General features: G+C 42.7%; 1 protein-coding gene and 1 long non-coding RNA gene across 6 annotated transcripts in view; one reads left to right on the top strand and one right to left on the bottom strand.

Annotated features, from left to right (window-relative positions):
• Nucleotides 1-14987, bottom strand: part of LOC135293073 (cAMP and cAMP-inhibited cGMP 3',5'-cyclic phosphodiesterase 10A-like) — a 123550-nt gene that overhangs the window by 58672 nt on the left and 49891 nt on the right. The window contains exon 4 of one of the 5 annotated variants that reach the window (XR_010355252.1): nt 5237-7048. The exons of the other annotated variants lie outside the window; for them this stretch is intronic. The gene's annotated coding sequence lies outside the window, so the exon portion shown is untranslated. Of the gene's footprint in view, nt 1-5236; nt 7049-14987 lie in introns of those variants that run through there. 5 annotated transcript variants of the gene reach the window in all.
• On the top strand, nt 8523-9797 carry LOC135293191 (uncharacterized). Its single transcript, XR_010355306.1, has 2 exons — nt 8523-8799; nt 9032-9797. It is a non-coding gene; the product is annotated as an uncharacterized LOC135293191 (long non-coding RNA).

Below are 14987 nucleotides of genomic sequence, written 5' to 3'. Positions count from 1 at the left end.
GAATCATTTCCCTGAACAGCATCACAATGAAGTGGGTGTGTTGTTTTTGAATCAAGGTGTCTGCTAAGCAAGTTCTTTTAACAATTTTTGATTATCAGCACATCCCAGAAGCATAAGACCCATCTCTGAAATCCCACAGAAATTACACTTAAAAGCATAAGATGCCAAAGAAGCAACTCTGCACCAAATAGATGAGGGAAAGTAAAGGTGGGATTCCAGGAAGAAAACACCTTTGGTCTAAGTACAGAACTATGCTGCTCAGGATATCCATCAGAAACTTCACTGCTCCCATCTCACTGGGCTACTGAATGCACCCCTTTAAAAGCAGATTTACCTGACATCCCATGAATAGTTTTCCCCATGGGTTTGGCTCTCCAGGCTATGGTAAAGAAGCAATTTTATCTACAACATACAAACTTTTTGTTTGGGGTTTCCCCCCTTCCCCTAAATGAATATTTGACTGAGCATCCTTGCCCATATCCAGGCACCTTTTAATTGCTTATTATTTCTGTGGTATTGAATTGCACGCTGCTCCTCCACCACAGCATTTCTTTTAACCTCAGCCATGAAATAAGAAAGTTACAGTATGGAAATGTATCAGGCAGCAAAAGCATATTGGAAGTGTTCAAACCAAACAAGTCAATCCCTGAAGTTACAAATTATTAAGGGGCATTCTGACTATAACATGCAGAAAATCCTGGGGAAAATACAGCACTCATCTTGCTAATACAGCTCTTTTCCTCCCTCTCCCCACCAGATCAGGTAAGCAAGAAGATGAATCCTCACAGAAGAGCAAGACATGCCATGGTACTTCATACTTAGGAGGCAATTAGAGACTTCTAATTCAAATACATTTCCACCTTCTATACTAGTTTTCTAGAGTACAATCCACACATGTTTTTAGGGGAATTTTGGTTATATAATAATGATACTAAAAGACATCATTGACAAGAAAGAGACACCTAGATAGGATAACAGTCATAAGATATTTCTTTCCTGGTGTAAGAAACAAGTGGTACATTTCAGTTTCTTCTTGCATAAAGGTTTCTCCTACCTTGCTGCTATTACTGACTCACCTAGAGGAAGACATCACCTTCCACATCCAGAAAAGAGCCATTCCTCCCCATCATTCAGCCTACTGAAAACAGCTGAACAAAACTAGTGAGGCAGTTGCAACCTGGAGCATCACCCTGACACCAGCACAATTTCAGTAAGTTTGTATATGGATTTCAGAGCCTCAGAGCTTCATTCTTCCTACAGCCACAAGCTAGCTGGGAAGAAAGCACTTTGATTTTCTGAATGTGGCAGGAGATTTTTGCCTTCTCCAGCTGCTGTACTAAAGAAGGCTTTAATGAGACCTGCCTGATATTGCTCAACATTTTCTGAGCAGCTCCAGACAGGCAGGTGATCTCCCAGGTAAAGTGGTGAGAGACCAGGTCACACTACACAACAAAGGGCAGCATTTTTATGTTCTGTATGTGAAGATTGGGTATCATCAGTGATTTCAACTCCTCAGCCATCTGAGCATCACAGAGTGGGGTCACACTCCTGTAGCTGGCAACAGTGGAGGAGACTGAACCACTACAGCACTCAAGTGAGCAACTCCTTTACAGGACACATAAATCACAGACAGCTTCCACCAAAAGATTGCCTGGGCTAAGCAGCAGAGTGGAAACAAAGCAGCCACTCAACTTCCAGTTCCTCTCCCCAGCCACAAGGCACATCCTCCTGTCTGCTTGCACCAACAGATGCTCCCAAGAGGCTGCACTGCAGCTCAGTTCAGCTGGCACCTACTAAAGGAAGGCCAAAAATCCTCTAAGGATGCTCAGAATCTCTTAAACAAGGATCAGTTCCCTGATAAAGCAGCTTAATGCCTTCACAGTCCATAGTGTGGTTGCTCCTGAGAGCACCGAGTTTGTAACACCTCACTCTCCTCGTGCCCTACTCAGGCTTTCCCTATCACGACTGCAAACACTATTATGCAATGTATGTGAGTGCTACATTTCCTATAGTTTCCGGGAGAAAGAATAAACATTGGATTTCATCCTCATTCCACAGCTGCTTGTGGGGAGGGAGGCCTCCCGTCCACTCCTTCCTCCCCTGAGGAATTTGGGAGGAGGCGTGGAGCTCTCCCGGCCAGGGCTCCAGCTCAGCCCCTGGTTCAGCTGCTGCCCACCAAACCCTGCAAAATACCTGCCTGCTTAGGGAGCTGGCACCCTGGAGGCTGATCCTCCTGTTAGAGGTAAATTGGAAGCACTAATTATTGATGGTAATCTAATTTTTTTTCACTCAGTCAAGAGCAGGCTCCCAAAAAGAAGTCTATTTGTAAACACAGTGCAAAATTGATTACCATTAGCACACATAAAACATATCCAGCAGAACACTTTTACCCTCATTTACTTATTGAAAAGTCAGTGCTTTATCAGGTACCTAAACATGCTCAAGCTTTAAGAGAGACATGCTAAACTGATTTCAAAAGACTTGTGCACTGATAAGTGATTAGTGATGCTACAAGCATAGTCATTAATGATGAATACTTACATATTCATTAATTCATCGAGAAGCTTAACCAAAGCCATAGGTCTGAGGAGTTAAATACTTACTGATGCTACAGGAGCATCTCCTCCATCCAAAGGCTGTCATCTTACTAATTAGTCAATTTGGATACCACTTGCAAGATTTGTCTGAAAGTTGACTCTTCCCACGTGTTAAATGAATCAAGGAAATAGTTCAAAACCCATCAAATTTTAAATTATTTTAATTTCCACAGATTCCTCCTGAAACAATCAGAATGGTCAATATTCCCAATTTTTTCACCCTTTTTTCCCTAACTTGCCAGCACACAAGCTTCCCCTTTGTATCTGCAGGTAGATACTGGCAAATACCTCCAGTTTTTACACAAAACCAAAAATATAATCACATGATCACATTCACATGACCATCTCCCATTCAAAGCATTCAAATCCCATTCAGTAAAGCACACCTCCAAATGCTGAGCTCTCTTAATCACAACATCATAATTTTTAACTAGACCTGAAATTTAAAGTAGTATTGGGCACAAGCATTATAAAAGTTTGTTCTTTCAAGTGTTGTTATTCAGGGGTTTAATATCTGCTCCCTCCCTCCTCAAATATAAATTAAAAGGACAGAGCAAAATGGGCTTCTCAAATTAACAACTATTCCAAGTATTTGCAGTGAAGGTAGAGAATATACATCACTGCCAATAGAAATAATTTCAGGTGCATTGCCCAACCCCACACTTGTTAGACAAGGGCACCAAAAGATTAGCAAAATACAAATATTTAATTATTCACATGCCATCCAGAACTGTGATGTTTTCCTTAAGGTGTGAACAGCTGACTACAAAATTTAGACCAGATGTTGCTCTTAAAATGAGCACTGATTTATAAACATGCAGTTTCACCATGACCAAGACAGCTACAAAACTGTACAGCACTATGCATCTATTTATAGGAGATATTTCTGATGGTGAAGAAAAGTGAAACATCTGGTTCAAGATGATTATGAAACAGACAAATCTCATCACATAATAACTACACAGCATAACTTTTCAAGAGCACAAACTGATGTGCATAAAGGAACCCAAAATTCTGCAGAAAGGTACTTGCAGATGAAGTAGATTATTGTAAAGATGAAGTGTAGAGTGACCATTAGAAGGCCAAAAATATTTTTCAGGATGCTGACTTTGATATCTCATTATGCAGGGAATAACTCCAGTCTGCAGATTCACTAGGAGGGTTGCATCACTGCCTAGTACTAAAAGCAAGCATGTACTGTTGTAACACAAGGAAGAGCTGACATATTCAAAATGAAGGGGGTTTTGTTCTCCCTCAGCTACAAAAATCTTTGGGAACAACCAGAAACTTTCAACACAGCCACAAGTAAGTGCTTGACCTAGAAAACTTACTTCTTGATGGCTGAGATGTTCAAGCATTCACTTGTGCTCTCACAGAGAAATACAAGCATGTTTTAGAAGTAGGGGAGAATCTGCACGGGGCTATACAAAAAGTCTGTATTTCCATTTGAGAAACACGCTGCTTGTGCAGTGTTTCTAGGCAATAATTCTGTCAGATCATTCGTTTCCCTGGCTCAATACCTCATAATACATAGTATGAGCTGTGCCAATATAGTATATTTTTTTTAAAGAATGACTACAGTTTCTTCCCTGAGCTTGGATGCTTACAACAGCATATCTGACTGTTGCATATGATAGTCAAAGACAGAAGTTTTCACTTTCATAAAGAAATCAGACTCAAAAAAAAGAATAATTTCTAGGAGAGCGTGTTCTCCTGCGCACCACACCCAGTCCCACCTTTTCAAATCTCTGTTTAGGCAACACAGTGATGTGACTTTTGAGACACTGTGGGGATATAATAGTACACAAACTTGAAAAGGAGGTTTAAACTGTTCTTCTTGGACAAATAGTTTCAGTTCAAATTTATCTCCAGGAATAGTCAGATTCAGCAGCATCTGTATTGTTAGGCAAGCCTAGACAGGGCAAGCTTTTCTGCTGGGAGTTGCACAACAGGGCTGGGTTATCTCTGAGGACAAGTCAGAAACACAGCCACCAGGATCTGCTTGAAAACTGTCAGCCTACCCATTTGGGCAGGATGATGGTCCAGAGAATCTGCAATGTGCCAGACAGAAGGTGTGAAAGTGAAAGAACAATTTGTGGGTCATCACTCCATCATCAACTTCAAAGACATCCAGCAGCTCTGTAAGGTTGCTCGAGTCAATTCATTCGTGAACTTTACATCATCCAGCTGAACCATAAAGGCAGATTTTCTGTCCTGGGACTGCTGAACTTTTAAGATACTGCTATTTGTACCAGTAAATCACTTATATAAATCTCTATTGCTCATCAGCATTTATGAGCAATACTAGATCTTCACAGAAATGAGCTGATGATGATGTTCTGGCATTATGAACTGAAACCAATGATAAATCATATTTATCATACGTAGGAGACAGGAGAATTTAGATATGCACTCCACCTCTGTCTGTCCATGCAGCAGCTAAGGTTTAAGTTATTTTTATTGGTGTTGAGGATTTTCAACAAGACATTCAAAGAAATATTAACAGCCTATCACAAGCCTATAAAATTGCTACATCTCTTACACACGTCTTTTTAAAGATGTCTCATCTTTCTCACAACTCTCAAGCACATAAGTAATATCAGCTCAACTTTTCAGCCGTGTCAAGTAATTTTTAAGAACAAATCAAACATAACCCCCCCCAAAAAACTACTTCAGTCATGTTACACCGCATTTCTAACAAGTATAGGGGCAGAAGAACTATCTGCAGTACTAATATTACGGATAGATGAACAAAGTGTTTCTGCATTTGTAGAGAACACATTCCCCATAAAGAAACCAGTTTTCAAACCTCAATGCAACCAGAATATAAAGGGGAAAAATTTGCTCAAAGAACTGCAGTGAAGAAAAGTAATCTAAAGGGCAACTCCTTTCTTTGCCATGTAATAAATGTAACATATCTTCAGGGACTGGAAACAAGCATCCTTGCCTATTAAAATCTTTCCCTAAGTTAAAGCTAACTAGAAGTGCAGTGGCTAACCCAGCCCTTAATTCCTGGACAGGGGAAAAAGTAATGTCTAAGAGACAGGGAACCATGGCACTGCCAAAAGCAATCCCCCACTGCCACACTTGGGAGTGTGGATGTGTGCAATTCAGACACTGAAATGACCCATGGAACCCAACCTGTTCAAGATGCTACAGGGTGAGGGTGGCACACACCACACATTTGAAATTTCTATGGCTCACTGTAGCTATTATAACAATTTCTGATCTCTCACTCAAAAAACCCGTTTAGTCACAAAAAGTTTTGATATCCAGGAGATCAGTGTGTGTCATGTGTGAGAGAGGAGAGCAATGTGACATGCACCAGCACATGGTCTAAGAACATCCAAATTAACAGGTCTGGAAGTTGCTGCTATCTGACAATTCTGGGTGCTACCATGCAGTGCTGCTCCTCACACATGTGGAGGTATCTCCACACTGTCTTGCTGTCCATATAATCAAAATGTTTTACAGAATCCAGACACTGCTCAAGTGCTACCCAACAACTGAGTAAATCAGGGACAGAGGTGAACCAGCCATGTAACCCTTTCAGCATCTAAGCTGACACAGAACTAGCACAATCCCTCCCCCCAACAAAGCTAATTTTATGCATTCCTCATGTTTCCCATGTTTTCCCTTCTCTACATCAGTCAAGCAACACCACTTGCAATAATCAGTAAGAACTGTTATTATGACACATAACAAAATTTACTTGCTGCAGTTAAAATTTCAGATTCCCCCAAAGCATTTTGTAATTCCAGGCATTTTCTTTTTTAAAACAAATATTTTCATTACATACGCTCACAGAAATCAGACAGCAAAAACTTACTAACAGAATGAGAGTAAAATGTGGTTTTGCATGAGATCATATACTACAAAACGTAAGGGGTTTTTTTAATGAATAAACTGGAACAGTCAACAGTATGACACAAACCAAAGTACAAGTAACAGACATGATCTAAACAGAATTTGACTGGAACATGTTTATTTAATTCTCAAAATTTCAGCTTATGCTTAAATCAGTCAGCCCTCACCTCATACAAGTACTTCAAAATAGGTGAGCAAAACCCAGTGGGAGGGAACCGATCATTTTAATAATAGACAACAAATCGACTACAGTTAAATTCTTTTCAAGCACTGACTACTTAAACAGAGTAGTATGTGCTTTTTATTTTTGGGAGAGTGGGGGGAAGGGAGCTGGGGGACCTCTGGGAAGAATGCTAACCTTATGAATTCTTCCTCTGGAATTTTAATTGGTAAATCTATAAGTAAAAACGTACCCAGCTGCAGGGAGCTGCTCCCCAGCCCCAGCACAATCACAGAACCTCAGAGCAGTATGCTCCAGCCTGAAAACAGAAGATTTCCCTCAGATGGTGCCCAGCCACACCTGAGCTAAGGAGGAGACTCCAGAAGTTGGATTACGCTCTTCCCGAATGGTGAAGCCAGAGTGCCTGTGGAAGACACGCTTATCTCACCATCTATTCTTTTTATTGCTGCTCTTATTAGACATTTCCTACTCGTTTTTGCAATAAATTTAGCTACACAACAACCTTGAGCTCTATTTTTATGCACAGCATTGTTCAAAGAGCTTCCGAAAATTGTATTAGGAAAGAGAGAAAGGCCTTTGAACAACCAAGACGAGCTTCATAATAGAAATGTAATCTCAACACGAGCTAGTTTCTTTTTTTCCCTTTTTAAAAAAATCTTCACATAGGGATCTCATACAGATGAAAGCAAGAGATTTAAAATCAAGGAGCAGCATTTTGTGCATCAGAACCAACAGGGAAGACCATACTCTGCATGACACCTTTTAACCTGTAACCAAAGATCTTTCCAAGTGCACGTTGAATGAGTTACAGCTCAAAAAGAAAGCAAAAATAAAGCTTACAAAGTTTAACAGCAAATTTGAAACACAGGTTACAACTTCCACATAATATAACCATTCTTTACTTATTGACCGAAGGCAAGGTCTACAATGTATTACAGGCACTACTGTTTCCCATCTGACTTGCAGGCAGTTTTCAATGTAGCAATTAATGTGCAGCATTTAAAAATAATTAAAAGAGTTTTTTATACGCACTCATACAGTAACACGGTTTCTAGGATCACGCTATCTTGTAAAAACCAACATTCTGGATATCTACAAGTATTTATATATCACTATATTTCTGCTTTGAAGATTGTGTCTCTGAAGCACATTGCTTTTTTCGCCCCCCCCTAAACACTGAGAGGATATTAAGTAACAGGCACGTGGGAAGTTATATCTAGTTTTAACACGCAGAACGCAAAGCGATCACGCTCGGCTCGTGATTTAAAGTCACTCCGGTTTGCACACGCGAAAAACAATGGCAAAGCAAAACTTCCAGCGCCGGCAGCCCCATCCTCCCCCCCGTCCCTTCGCCCACCTGGACGCCGGGAGAAAGGAGTTCCCGGGCCACGAGGAAGCCGCGGACACACGTGCTGGGGGTGCTTCCCTCCCGAAACCCGCGGGCAGCTCTCCCCGCCGGGCCGCGGGGGCGGCCGGCAGCGGCCCACAGGTGCGCCCCTTCCTCCCTCAGCGCCGCGCCGCGCACTCACCCGGCCCGGCGGCGCTCCCCGCCGGCACCCGGCTCCCCGCAGCCCCGTGAGGGCGGACAGACAGGCGGACAGAGGGGCGGGCGGGCCCGGCGAGGCCGCGGGAGCGGCGCGGAGCAGCGGCCGCCGCCGCCGCGCTCGGCTCTTATAGCGGCCCGCCAATTAAGGGCGGCCAATGGGCGCGCTCGGGCCACGTGACGGGGCAGTTCCAATTACGGCGGAGAATTTTTCTGAATTAGCGGGGTTACACAAAGGACACTCATTGAGGGGGAAGGAAAAAAAAAAAAAAAAAAAAGGAAGAAAAAAAAAAAGGGCAGCGGGCGGGAACGCCCAGCCGGAGCCTGCTCGGTGATTTAAAGCAGGAAACTCCCTCGCCTCACACAGACACGGCCGCATTCAGCAGCGGCCAGCATCTCCGCGGGAGGAATGTCTGGCGCACATTGCGCTAATCCTCGCCCCCGAGCCGGGGTTTGCGCGGCCATCGCCCAGGGCAGGGGCGCAAAGCCGCGTATATGTGTGTATATATAGGTAATAGGGCTTAAAGAAGCCCTGTTACCTATATATACACACATTTACGGATATATTTTCATGTGTGAGCTGGGAGCGGCTGGCAAAGCCAAGGCTGATGGTGAGCGATGTGCCGGCGCTGCCCTGAAAAAACTTCTGCGCTCGGCGGAGGACAGGAGTCAATGAAAAATCGGAATTAGCGAAAGGCATTATTGAGCGATTGGCAATTAGCAGCCCCCCGCGCCAGAAAGAAAAAAAACCAAAACAAAACCAAAAAAAAAAAAAAAAAAAAAAAACAAAACCAAAAAAAAATCGCGCCTGCGCTAATTAACGCTTTACGTTTTAATTGTGAGGAATTGCTGCGAGAAGAGAGGAACGGCGTATAAAAACAAGCTCGCTCAAAGGCAACGCTGAAAACCTCACCTGCCCACAAACGCGTATGGATCACAGGCCGACACCTCCCAGCGCCTGCCTGAGATCCGAGGCACGCTGCATCCCGGCTTTCCTGCCCTGGAGAAACACGTGCGGCCGCGAGCATCACACGGGCGCTGCAAACGCCGTCCGGAACAAGGGCCAGGCTGCCTGCCACCGACAGACCCTGCCAATCCCAATTTATGGGCAGGAAACCTATGCCAGGACAAACCAGCCGAGATGACTCAAGTCGCCTCTCCCCCACCCTCGTGTTCCACAGAACAACAGCCCTCTTTAGCAGCGGGGAGTAGGAGCTCTTAGAGGAATGACTCAAAGTTGCTCTCAGGGGTAGGGGAAAAACCCCCACAGAAGAGAAAACACCCAAGTCCCTCCCCACCCCCTCCTCTTTTTCACATTGTATTAATTAAACACACAGCGACTGTCTTGAGGTAACAAATACACTAAAGAGAAATCTAGTTGGACCACAAGATAAGTTTACAGAGGTCAAACCCAAGGGAAAACTAATCCAACCACATTTTCAAATTTTTTGGACTATTCCATAGACCAATAAAACCATAAAATGACAAAAACATCCTATCCTAGAATAGCATGAGGATAGCAGAAAATGTTATGGTTAATTAAAGGCAGATGACTTAATAAAAATTTCACACTGTGTACATACAGAACTCAGTATCACTTTTTCATCTACTGTAATTTTTTTAAAGAAAATGATCACATGTTTTAATCTTTTGGGGGTACATTTTATCTTTGATGTAAAGTTATTTGATTAGAATAAAGAGATCAGAATACTTTATAAATCTTGTCTATGAACACTATGCCAGTAAGTGATTTTAAATAGATAGATTAGTTTAGAGAGAATAACATGTTCCATCTTCTTAGCAGACAGTGAATAAATCTCTCCTAAAATAGCCAGGGGTTTTCTGTTAACATAAAAAATGGGAGAGACACTGTCCACCTTCATTGGAACTTTAGTGATAGATCACAGCACTGAATATGAGACCTAAGGTAACAGGTGGAGCTGCAGAAATCAGCAACTGGAAAGCAAACCAGCCAACACCTCCCTGAGGACTCCATAAATGTGACTGTATCCCCATCTTGAAAAAAGTTCCAGCTTCCTCACAGCTCCTGCCATTGAAAGGTTCTTCCAGAAGTCGCTTCTGATGGAGTGGACCTTCATTTTTTTTTTCCAAAATTTCCATCTTAAACTTAGTCAGGGCCAGCTGCTGGCACAACATGAAGTGATCTGCATTGTCCTCTCTTTGCTAGAACAGTGCTTTTCCTTTTCCTGTGCTGTGCCACAAATGCCCCCATTCTTCCATGCTGCAGCTCGCTGGTAGGCAGCAGTCATATCTGCCTTTGACTCTGATGAGATATTTTATGCTAACAATTTTATCATGCTCCATCTCTGAGTTCTCCCCAAAGCATTTATTATGAGGTTCTTCATGAAAATAATTTAGATTGAAACAATCAGTTCTTTTTGAATGGAAACCGTGACTCAGATGAGCCAAACACAGAATATTCCACCAAAGTATTCTATGTATAGCATTTGTGTGAATTCGTGTGGCTGAAGCCAGCCAAATAACATAAGTACTCCATAATGGAAAAGCTGATTAACCATTATAAATACTTCAGAAGTACATTTTAAGGTAAATCCTCATAATATCCCTGTGAAATGGTAGTCTTTAGTCTCCTTTAGAAAATGAGAGGCCAGGAATACTTAAAATGTCTTGACCAGCATCACAGAAGTTTCCATCAGGAAGTGAGCTGCACCTAAGGAGCTCTTGGCTCCCTGTGCCATGTCACATCTCCTGGAGCACACTGTGCATCTCATTCCAACCCAGTGCTGAGCTGGATCACCTACAGACACCTTCTATGTGGCAAAACCAGAACATTGAAAACTTACAGCAGCTGGTTTCTAATGGGGTAAGGAGTGCTTTCATTGTTGTCCTCATTGTTGAGAAATACTCTTTTTGGTGAAGTCAGTACAGTTGGTGATGGCATTTTTGGGTCATTTTTGTGAGCGTCAGAGGTTGAGACTTTTGTCCTACTGCAGAATGAGAACGCAGAAAGGTGCATCACTGAATTGCTGGCAGTGATGGTGTAATTTCAGCAGCTTGGCCATTCAGACATGACTCAAGTTCACCTGGATTCCCTCTGTTGTATTCTCTGGGTGCTTTAACACAGAAACCCAGCTAGAGCAGGAAGGCAGAGAACAAGGAACGTGCAAGGGAAGGCACTGATTTCTTCACCCTGCTCTGTGCACCCTCACAGACAAAATCTCCCACCTGTTCTCCCTCTTCTGACCATTCCCTCAGGAGACCTGCTTCTCTTTATTGTTTGAGCAGTTTCCTACTGTAGTTAGCAATTGTCCTCTCCCAAATATTTTTCTCTTCTGACTTTGCCACCTTTGTGTCTTGGTCCAGACATGACAGATAAATTGCCTGATTGCTTTTGAGATGCTTGTAATTGGTGTTGGACACGGGGGCAGGACAACACTGGCAGAGGACATTGGTCACTGGTGTTGGACACAGGGACAGGACAGCCCTGGTACTGGACATTGGTCATTTGTATTGGACACAGGGACAGGACAACACTGGCAGAGGACAGTGGTCACTGGTGTTGGACACAGGGAACATCCAGCTGACACCATGGACAAGAGGGACTGATCCAGTCAATATTTCAGCACTCCACAGTGCTGCCAAATGCCACCACCCACCACACCTGTTCCCCAGGGGAGTTGGACAGCCCAAGCTAGACAGTTCCCATCTCACATCAGGCAGCAGAGGGAGAGGAAAAGGCAGCACTGAGACCACAAGTGCACTTGTCACTGTAGGTCAGGTTTATTTACAGCAGTACTTTGTGACCAGGACTGAAGATGTGGAAGAGCTGAAGATCTCAGGACTGGGGAAAAAGAGCAGACTCTGGTGTTTCCCTGAGGAAGGGAGTGAGCTCCCCAGTAAAGTGACACCACCCTCAGTGCTAATTGCACTGAAGGCCCTCCTCTGCCGGAGGGGAAGAGCCCAGCCCACGGGGGAGCTCCCAGCACCACTGGGACGTGTGAACCAGGAAAAGTCACAGACCAGGGATGCGTGTGAATGTATCATTTCCTTATAGCACCATGCAGAAGCAGAGGATGTTAGGAAGAAGAGGAAAAAAAATGAATTTTCTCTTTTCTCCCCTACAGATCCCCTTCTCTGTCGATATTACTGAAAAAGTAAAGCTTGTAAGCACAGATATAAAGAAATATGCATCATTTAACTAGAAAGTGAGCAAGTCTATGTTTGTTTATTTTTCTTTTGGGTAAACAAGTGATCTGGGCTCTGAGAACCTTTTTATTAAAAAAAGCCAAACAAAAGAAAGAAACAAAGAAAAAAAAATCAAAAAAAACCCCAACAAACCCTAAAATTCAATTCTCTTTGATATTTACCCTTAAGGTATCTCTTATTTGTCTGTTTTAGTGAAAGTGGAAGGGCTGTATTAGCATGCCTGGTTGAAAATGCACTTTTTCCCAGCAGCTTATGCAAGTGCTGGTACCTGCTGTGACTGATTCACAGCATCAGTGTGCAGGAAGTCCCCCCGTGCCCAGCGTTATATACATAACACACGTCAGTGTTCAGAGGCACTGAGCTGCTCCTAATTTCCACTGGGATTGTTGGACTGCATCACCTCTACATTCCAGCTCTCTGTAAACATCTCTTTTTCATGTATAAAACATCTCCCCTGAATGCTGGCAGTGTCTGATCACAGAACCTGAGCTGTGCTCAGCATTCGGCTCTCAGGGAACACGGCTTGTCAGATACAATGATGGGCAGAACTGTAACATTTGTGTTTCCAGCGGTGGGTGAAGACAGGAGCTTTCCACCACCCATCCACAGAGGAATCTGGCACAAGTTTGTAGGAAACACGGCACGCTGCTACACATTTGTCTAATGAAAGAACTGCAGCTTTTATCTCTTCTTGGGGAAAAGCTTGTTAAGGACACAAAATTAAGATTCGTTAAGGAACAAATAATATTAAAGTAAGGTCTTCTGGTGTTCCACTTCAACAAAAAAATCCCTATATGTGGTTTTCTCAAATAATTTTTTTTTTCTTTCAAAGATAGATTCATAAATACAAGAACCTGACCAGTTTCAGCATCTCTTGCTGCAGCTCTGCTGAACTGCTAAAATCAAACACGACTCAAGACCAACACAGTGCTGTTGTCTGCTAAAGTAACAAGAAAACCAGAGTAGTGCTGCTGCCTCTATGGCACTCATGAAAAGGAAGTCTTGTTAGACTCTTATCAACGTAAGTAAAACAGCAGCTTGAAGAAGGATTTCATTTGCTCCATTTCTAAATCAACTTTTTCAGACTACGGTGACATAAATATACAGTGGGTGAGGGTGGGGGAGGTTTGGGTGGGAGAAGGGGAGGATGGAGGAGGACAGGGTTTTATGCCAAGAGCTGAATCATAACCATGTGAGTAATTTTGTTGTTTTTTTTTTTTAAGGGTATGAATCAAATTAAATTTGTTTTGCTGTGGGTGAAGGAAGAGAGAATATAATAGCATGAATCAGAGCTATCATCAAATATGTGGCACAGTCTAAAAATTAATTACAATTAATGCGTTCTTGTAAAAAGTTTCTCTTGTAAGATGCAGCAATTTTGTTAATCAATATAATTAATTTAAAAATTCACAGGAATTAAAACCTTTCAATTACTTTCCTCTTCCTTTTAATTTTTTTCCCTATTATAACAAGGAAAAGATGAGCATCTTTGAACAAAATCTTTCTTCATCTGTTAGAAGCCTTTTTGCTCCAATGGTAAAAAGATGCTGCTAATAATGAAAATTAGATATTAGACCACATGTAGTCTCTTCAGTCAGGGCTAGCTCAAGGATGCAAGCCCAGGGAATTTACTACCCTAGCACAGATGCTTTATTAGAGGTTCTAATAAAGACAACTTATTTAGTGAATAAGCCAAACAGAAAAACACTCAATATCCATTTGTCTTTTCCTGTAAGAGTGAGATAAGGTCATGGAAAAATGAGTGTTGAACACTGGGTTTTTTACACTTTGGAATAGCCATTTAACTATGAAATAATGGGTAAAGAATAAAGGGATTCAACCATAAAACCTCTTTTAAAGAGGCCAACACAAATACTTGGAAACAAACCCATGCATTATTAATTACTAGTTAGGTAGATAAATAAGGATATATGTATTTTTGTACTAGTGAGGAACCACTGATTTTGATAACTACAAAGTTTGCCTCCAAGCTTCTAGTATGGAGAAAATGTTATTTAATTCCCTGTCTGAAAAACACAATAAAGCCTCAGCAAGGCATCATTTGGAATCAATTCCTCCCCCTAAACAACTCCAGATCTTTCCCATAGTAATTCTCTTGCACGTGCCCAGTAAAACTCTCTGTATAAAGGACGGGTGTACAGCATGTTCAGGAATTCAGCTGAACCACGAGCCTTAAGGACACGATTCCCAGACAGACAGAAAACTTCTGTCGAGCCCACTGCAGCTGCTGTGACTTTCCAGTGCTGTGCGTGGGGGAAGGAAGAAAATGGAAGACAATTCCCTCAGCCATTCTGGAAAACCCCCTCTGACCATCTCAAACACGAAGTTGTTGGCCCAAGAACCTCCCTGCTGCCCCGTGGAAGCTGTTCCTCCTTTTCCATCAGCATCACTCAGTACCCAGGCTCACCTCTGCCAGGTGGGACAAAAGCCCAGACAACTTTGCAGTGCTTGGTGAGAGGCAGAGCCAAAACATCCCATGTGGATTATCCCAACCTTACAGCATCTCACAGTCTCACCTCACACACAGGACATGTGAGGGGGGAACAAAATAACTCAGAAGATGTCTTTGACATAACCACCTAGGACTGAA

Source organism: Passer domesticus, chromosome 2 (genome assembly GCF_036417665.1).
Source record: "Passer domesticus isolate bPasDom1 chromosome 2, bPasDom1.hap1, whole genome shotgun sequence".
In the NCBI taxonomy this organism is placed as follows: domain Eukaryota; kingdom Metazoa; phylum Chordata; class Aves; order Passeriformes; family Passeridae; genus Passer; species Passer domesticus.
The sequence above is the reverse complement of the archived record's forward strand: the minus strand, read 5'-3'. Positions and strand labels throughout refer to the sequence as shown.